The sequence below is a fragment of the Capra hircus genome, chromosome 10 (genome assembly GCF_001704415.2).
Source record: "Capra hircus breed San Clemente chromosome 10, ASM170441v1, whole genome shotgun sequence".
Taxonomy (NCBI): Eukaryota; Metazoa; Chordata; class Mammalia; order Artiodactyla; family Bovidae; genus Capra; species Capra hircus.
In genome coordinates this window covers 45590724-45598162 of record NC_030817.1, presented here as the reverse complement: position 1 = coordinate 45598162, position 7439 = coordinate 45590724, and positions in this window count along the sequence as shown.

The window sequence follows — 7439 nt, the reverse complement described above, 5'->3', positions numbered from 1 at the left end:
CCAGACTTGTTTCCCGAGAAGCTAGTGGCTGAATTGCCTTCACGCGAAAGGAGTCCAGAGCTGCCCCCAAGCAGGCGCCAGGCGAGTCTCAACCCTCGGGCTGCCTTCCCCCTTCCCAAGGTGGCTTCCTCAGATCTGCCTGTCCGGACCCAGGCGCCCTTTCGGTCTCCCTTCGGGCGTCTCCGTGAAAAGTGCCCCGATTCGAGGGTGCGCTGAACTGGCACCCCGGCAACGAAGAGAAAGACGTCAAGCCTGACAGCGAGCGGGGCCCGACCACCGCTAGCCCGCCGTCGGCGCCCAGCCGTGCTTGTCACGTTTCCCAGTAGTACGTAATCCATGCTCGCTACACCGTAAGCCCTCCACCCCAAGAGGAGGCCAGGACGGTCTTGGAGAAGCTATGCCCGTGAGGACTCGGTAGAGGAAACGGTTTGGTTAGGTTTCATTTCCACAACCACCAGGTTTTCCCCTAGGTTCCAGAACAAACGGAGAGCAAATCAATGCGTTTAAGAAATGAGTCGGCGCTTGCAGCCCGCCAAACGGCTCCAACTCCAAATCCGAAAGCGGATTTGGGGCTCTTAGGGACCGTCTAGGTAGTTATTTTCCTAATGGTGCTAAATGAGCGTAAAACTGTTCTCTTGGGGACCGCGCTCCATGAACCTTGTGCGTCTGGGAGCCACTCTTGTTCTAGAACAAGGTAGTGGCGGGTTGGGAGCATGCTCTGAGCACGCGGGACTCTTGCCCAAGAGCAGCAGCCTAGAGATGAGAGTAGATTCCAAGTGGGCTTTTAGGGGTTTCGAAATAGGGGAGGAGAATTTAAGCTGGGATTCATACAGTGGATTTTTTTTCTTTGTTTTTCTTTTTGTTTTTAACGTAGATAGATAACCCCGGCAGTGGTGTAACCAGCGCCCAAAGCCATCTTGTCCCTCGAATGCGCTCACCGCCGGCAACACTTGGAGAATCCAGCCCACAGTGGTTTCGAAAACCCCATTTTCCTGATTGCAGCTCAGACTCTGGAACCCTGAGAGCCTCCCCAGAGAGGGAGCCTGAATCGGGCCAAGTAGTGGGTCGGGGACACACACACACATACGCACGCACCCACGCACGCACGCACATGCACACAGAGGCAGAGCAGTGCTTCATAGGATCTAAGATCCAGAGTGGCTGGAAAGGGATCTGGGAGGCCATGGCTGAGGGAGCCAGCAAGGCCCTGGTGCTGCCCCTGCCAGAGCTGTGCAGCCACTGAAGCAGCCTGATCCTGATAGTTATTTTGGGGGGGAAAAAAAATCTGGAAGCCAGGTTTGAGCTAAAGAAAGTCAGGGCAAGTGACAGATGATCAAGCGTTTCTTTGAAATGAGGAAGAACTGAGAACTACCCAGCTGGCCTGGCGTTAGGGCAAGTTGGACATTAGGAAACTACTCTCCTCGAACACAGAGCAGCACACATCCTCCGATGGCAAGCTCACCCATGCCCAGCAAGGGCCACTGCACCTCCTAACTGCTTTTTCGGCCTCCTCCAGGTTTTGCCAGGCAAATGAAACAAGAACTCAATAGTAAATTATTTTGTTGAGACTTCTGTCTTTTTATGAAAATAAAAGGCAACACTTTGTCATTTTTAATCATATAAGCAGACAATAAACCTAATCTTGATATTGATTTTTCCAGAATCAAGTGATTTTGTGCAGTGTCTGTTTTATTTCCTTTCTGAGGAAGAGCCATTTGTTGGTAGATGGTGTGGCTCTAAGACTACACTCCAGTGGGCAGGTGCTTATCTGAAACATGTAGTTGATTGTGGACTTTGAAGCGAGATAGCTAAAATGGGGTTCTGCCTGGGTGGCAGGAAGTTTGGTTTTTGTCTAGTTATCGAGATAATGGTTTCAACCTCTGGTGCCCTAGGACAGGTTTAAGACTCAGCTGGTGCTTTTAGAAGTTATGGCCTCAGAGTTTCATTGCAATTTTTTTCAACATAAAATCAAATAAATAAAAATAAAACCAACAACCCCAAAATCTTGATGTTATTGGTCCCAGACAGCACCGTGAGAAGCATTAGCAAGGAGAGTGCACTCTCGAAGCAGCCCCAAGTTCAGGAAAGGGGTTATGACCCTGAGCTGGCCGACCTTGGACAACTGCAAAAGCCCAGTAGATAAGTGGCAAGGGATGCAGGTTCCTGCTAATGGGCTCAGAGACATGGATGATTTCTCTGAATTCTGGTGTTCTTTCTTTCCTTTGTCAAAAACAAAGTGATATTTGATGCTAATGCCAAATGGTGTTGGCACCTTTCATGTGAAAGTCTTGAGGTGCAGGGAGGTGGGCCTGGCCTCCACCTAGCTATAGAAGGAAGAGAAAGAGGGAGGGGATGAGGGGAGAAAGCTTCAGAGAAGAAAGGAATGAGTTGGAGAGAGGAAGGAAGAAAAGGAAAAAAAATGAAGAGGTGGAAAAGGAAATGAAACGGGAGGAAGAGAGTAAGATAGAAATAAAAGGGGGAAAGAGAAGTAACAACGATGGTGAAGGAGAGGAAGAAAGGAAAAGAGGAAAAAACAGATTTCAAAAGACCTAATAAAAAAACAAAACTACCCCATCCCTCAGAGGGAATTGTTTGCTCTGTGGACTACGTGGGAATTTTCTCACAGCTCTAGGTAGTTTCTCCTCCTTACTGAAATGCAGAACAAATTACAGTCGCCAGCATAAATTAAAATCCCCGAAACTCCCACTCCAATCCAAAAGGCTGGATTCAGGGCGCGCTGACCGCGGACCCACCGGCAATCCTACCATCCACCAGCTCCCCCCAGCAACCCCCTCCCCTGCCCCCTCAGTGAATGGCAGAGGTCACCACCACCCCACTCCACCACCCACCACCAATTTCCAAGGGCCTAGGACCCTGGCTAAGGGAAGCGGACTTGATGGTTCTATGCCCTGCGGAGGGAGATGGAACCTCGGGCCTTCGAGTGACCCTAGGGCTCTGACCTTTGCCGCGGTCCTCTGGGGTCAGCAGTTAACCTATCGCTCCCCGCCCCTCTTCCCTTCCCGCCCTGGTCACTCAGCGGCCCCGGGCTAGGGAGAGTGCGTCAATATTTGGGACCAGCGTGGGGGCGGGAGCGGCGTCCAGGCAGGATTGCAGGAGGATGGAGCCCAAACCTGCGTGCTCATTCCGCTCCCCATACCCAGAAGACCCAGCCTCAAAGATCTGTCGCTTGCCCGGCGTTCAATGCCAAGGCCCAGCTAACCTCGTGCCTGGTAAAGAACCCGCTAAGGCACGTAGGAAGAGAGTGGGCATCTTTCTCAGTTTTCCTGCCCTGTTTAGAGCAATTTATCTTCATTCAAAGTGTTACACACCCTTCAGACACCAGCCACCCACCCTTTTGCATTTGGGGAATTCAAAGAGCCTTGGGTGAGAGGGGGAGCAGTGTAGAGTTAGTCTTGGGTCCTCCTCAAGCCCGAAACCTTGGACTAGTCTCTGCGAGCAGCTGCCAAGAGAACTAGTGAAGAAATTGGGCCAAAGTCCATGCTACCGGGCCCAGCTGACCGCCTCACTGTCCCCTCCGAGACTACGGGAACCAGCCTAGCGCCTGCCCCATCCCACTTCCAAAAGCGCCTGCGACCGGCGCCCCAGAGGGCTCTCCCGGCGGGGACGGAGGGGAAAGCGGGCGGCAAACCGGAGGCTGCCGAGGCTGGCAGAGCGCCCCCAGCCCCCAGCTCACCGCTGCTTGGGGTTTTCGCGGTCTACCCAGCTGGAGCCGGGGCCGCCAGGAGCCGAGAGCGTTAGGTTCAAATGCATCAAGGCTCTGAAGTCATTTATCCGGTTTCATAAATAATTTTCTTATTACACTTAAGCCCGATTCCTGCCCCCTTCCCGTTTTTATTGCGGGATTTCAGCGGCTAAAAAGTTTCTAAGTCGGGTGGGCCGTTGTTTTCCTTTTTCCATCATTAACATCATTAATATAAGCTATCAATAACCCTGTCGTTCGGAGCCGAGTTTCACGGTATTGATCCACGCGGCTATTCATCTCTGCCATGCAAGACACGGAATAATTTTCGCATTACAGTAGCTTGGATTTGCTTTTAATTCATATTTAAAGCTGCAACCGGCTCGGTGGAGCGCTCTGCGAAAGACTAGAGGCGCCTAATTAATAATAAGTTAGAAACGAAGGAAGGCACCGGCGAATAAATAATTAATACAGACATCTATGTCTCTTTGAATATTGCTCCTTTAAAAATTTAGACTTACCAGGACCATACTGTAAGTCTGCAATTTATATTGCAGGGATGATTTAAGAAAGCTATTTTTTTTCCTTGAAATACAATACTAAATTATTTACAGTGTTTTTGCAAACCTAAGTTCCTTCATTAGCCAGCCCCTCGGGTTTGTTCCTTCCAGGTGGAAAACACCAATTAAAAAAAAATAGTAATCAAAATAAGAATCACAATAAACTCCCAGGAACCACTGGCTATGATTAGTTTAAAGGTGGCAAGGGTGGGGGCAGATTGGCTGGAAGAGAGGCTTATGGGGTTTTCAGAGGAGCAAAGAGCTGCCCTGTGGGGGGCTTAGGGGGAGAGGTTGTTAGAGAAAACAAAAAAATCTAGTCAGTGGCAGTGACTTGGGACATTCACTGGTACTGGAAGGAACAAAGTTTTAGGTAAACTCAGAGTTCTCAAGGGGACTTAGGGAGTGTCCCAGGTCCTCCCCCCTACAACACCCCCTGGGAGGAGGGGGAAATAGAATTTTTAAAGAAAAACTATTGAAAGTCATTTCTGGATTCCAGGCTATCTGGGAGCTACCACTGGGCTAGGAAAGATAACAAAAGTTAAGCAGGTCAAAGTGACTGAGAATCAGACAAGGGTTTGTGTGAGAGAGACTAGAATTTGTTTGCAATATTGTTAGCAATATTGATTTTTTTTGTTATTTAGATTAATGTATGTTAAACAGAGAAATACAGGCATTAGTAAAGTAGAGTATAATCATCTATTGTTGGGAGCAACCTTTCTCAGGTGAGTGCTGGAGACTCAAGACTGCGAAGCACTTCCAGGGGCTCAAGAGCATCCAGGTCCAGATAGGGGCATCCGGGAGCCCACAGGGGCGGGTAGTGCAGACAGAAGGCACCCTCAACCCCAGCTTGCTCTTCCTCCTGCTCCTTTTAGAATTACAGGCTTATTTAACCAATCTACTACCCAGGTACGTCAGGCTCAATCTCTAGCTGTGTAGGTGACTACAGAAATGTACATACAAGCTAAGTCACTTCAGTTGCGTCTGACTCTTTGCAACCTCATGAACTGCCAGGTTTCTCTGTCCATGGGATTTTCCAGGCAAGAATACTAGAGTGGGTTATTTGGAGAGGAGGAGGCATTCTTGACACCAAAAATTCTTCGCCAGCCCCAGGCATTTTCCCACAGCCTCCTAGACCGGCTTCCGGGTCTATTGGCCCTAGTGACTATCCCTACAACCCGTTTGGGTTTCGACCTAAGGCTGGGAACTCCCACATCCCAGTCAGTGGCCTGAGGCCTGGCAGGGAGCACATTGGTGTGCCTACACGAGTACATACAGATGCATCCACACCAGTTAGACCTGAAAAAAGATACAAACTGGGGAGAGAGACACCTGGAGACCCTCCCAGTCCTGGCTCTGGATCTTGGGTGCTGGCACAGCCCTGGGAAGTGTGCCTCTGAGACAGCAGACATCCCCCACATAACGGTCCCCAGTCATCCCCTCACCCCAACCCAACCGCAGGCCCACTCCCCACAGGCCCTGGCGCCTTGCCCCGCCTCTTCCCCCGCAGTTTGGGGGGAGGGGTTCTAAGACCACACACTCTGCTTTTTTTTCTCATCCCCTCTCCTGCACCCTGGGTCACTGTATTTAAGGAGCAAGACCCTGCGACATGAAGTTCCCAGCAAGTGAAGGTGAAGGTCTTTTACAAGCTGCACTCATCTTAAAGGACTTGCAAAGGACCCCTTGGGCCTTGGATGGTTCAGAAGGGGGCAAAAGTGTTAGAGGGTAAGGACTGTAGGGGGAAAGACTTATGGGCACCATTGCTCGGATGGTGCTGGGTCAGACACTGGCCCAGAGCCCAAGAGTCACAGCCGAGGCTGGTTCTCCTGTCAGCCGCAGGGATGAAGGAATGAGAAGGCCAAAACTTACAAGATGAACAGGGCCGGATGCACAAAGAAAAAAGGGAACGTGTAGAAAGTGTGAAGGGGAAAGGAAAGATGAAGGTTGGGAGGGGAAAAGGCGGCTCAGCCTCAAGAAAACACATGGCCAGGCGCAACCCGGGCGGGAGGCACAGGCAAGGGATGCGGAGCCCAGAACACCAACACCGGCGTTTCATTTTTAAATCTTCTAGGTGTCTGCGGGTCAAATAAAGACAAGGGGAGTAACGATTATTCTGTTAAATCTATGGTACTTGACTTCGCAAACACTAATTGATTAGACACCAAAATGATTTGTTTAAAGAGTTTTCATTCCCAAGTGCAGCTGCTCTCCAGTGGGTCGGCATGATACTGCAAGGCTGCGGAGGAGCTCACCAAATGGGCCATGCTCCCGGCTGCAGAGGCTGCAATCAGCCCAGCGCTCTGGGGGCTAGTCCATACCCATCCACCTCAGATTCTGGGCTGGACTGCCACCCTCGACTTCCATCCTTCCTGTCCACCAGGTCCGAAGCTTGGTTTACCTGGAAATCATTGTGAGCCAACTTTGCCCTCTCTCCAGTCCTTTTGCTCAGAATTGTCCTCACTTTGGGTCGCTTTGATCTGCTCCAGTGAAAGGACCCCTTTTCCCTGTCCTCCCCAGTCTCCAGCCCTGTCGTTCTCTACATCAGGGGCTCACCAGCTAGCCTAGAATAGAGCCCCAGAAAGGAAGCACTGGAAGAGCATTTACCACCGCCCCAAATCTGGTAAAGTCACTGCCCCACCGCACCTGCAGCCCAGATAGGTCTCCTTTGTAATATACTTCAACAATACAAAGACTAGGAAAGAAAATTAACTGAAGGGTTGGCCAGAGAAGGTCACCTGCCCCGGAATCTGCTGGCTGTATCCATAGCAGGGTCTTGAAAACAGTATGTTCCACCTGGGAGCCTTGGACCCCATCCCAAGCCCCAGGGCATCAGGAAGCCCCTCTCCCTTTAGGGCTCTTAGAGATCTTGAAAGAGATCTTGAAAAGCCCTAGCCAAAGTGGGCAGCCATTGGAATGAATTTAAGTCCAGGAAAAGCTGCCTCTAGCTTATCCGGTGGCCCAATTGCCCAAGAATGGGGAGAGGAATGTTGGACCACCTGGGCATCTCCTATAACCCAGAGTCTGCTGAGCTGGCAGGAGCTGTCAAAGAGCTCTACACCAGAGCATCTTCTCTTTGGGATTTGGAAAGTGTAGGTGGGAAATGCCACAAAGGAGAGAGTGAACTCACACTATATATAGTGTGCAAAACATAATTTACATTAAAAAGGAAAAAACTAACAACA